Genomic DNA, 716 nt, shown 5'->3' with positions numbered 1-716 from the left:
AGAAAACAAATGAACAAAAACAAAACAAAACAAAAAATTAGCAGGGCATGGTGATGTGCGCCTGTAGTCCCAGCTACTTGGGAGGCTGAGGCAGGAGAATCGTTTGAACCCGGGAGGCAGAGGTTGCAGTGAGCCGAGATCACGCCACTGCACTCCAGCCTGGGCGACAGAGCAAGACTCCATCTCAAAAAAAAAAAAAAAGAAAAAAAATTTTGTAGAAACAGAAGGTGGAACCGTGGTTACCACGGGCTGGGAGGTATGGGAATTAGTGTTTAATAGGAATGCAGAGTTTCAGTTTCGGATGATGAAAAGATTCTAGAAATAGATGTCGGTGAATGTACTTAATGTCACTAAACCGTACACTTAAAAATGATTAAAATAGTGCTCGCTTCGGCAGCACATATACTAAAATCAGAACGATAGAGAGAAGATTCTCATGGCCTCTGCCCAAGGGTGACACGCAAATTTGTGAAGCGTTCCATATTTTTATTTTTATTTTTTATTTTTTATTTATTTATTTATTTTGAGACGGAGTCTCGCTCTGTCACCCAGGCTGGAGTGCAGTAGCACAATCTCGGCTCACTGCAAGCTCTGCCTCCGAGGGTCATGCCATTCTCCTGCCTCAGCCTCCCGAGTAGCTGGGACTACAAGCGCCCGCCACCACGCCCGGCTAATTTTTTGTATTTTTAGTAGAGATGGGGTTTCACCGTGGTCTC

General features: G+C 44.4%; 1 non-coding gene across 1 annotated transcript; it reads left to right on the top strand.

The window, feature by feature from the left end:
• The first annotated feature begins 381 nt into the window (after positions 1 to 381).
• Positions 382 to 488, top strand: LOC112206792 (U6 spliceosomal RNA). Its single transcript, XR_002941263.1, has one exon. It is a non-coding gene; the product is annotated as a U6 spliceosomal RNA (small nuclear RNA).
• The last annotated feature ends 228 nt before the right edge of the window (positions 489 to 716 follow it).

This window comes from Pan troglodytes, chromosome 23 (genome assembly GCF_028858775.2).
Source record: "Pan troglodytes isolate AG18354 chromosome 23, NHGRI_mPanTro3-v2.0_pri, whole genome shotgun sequence".
Taxonomy (NCBI): Eukaryota; Metazoa; Chordata; class Mammalia; order Primates; family Hominidae; genus Pan; species Pan troglodytes.
This window is presented reverse-complemented; position numbering and strand designations above follow the sequence as displayed.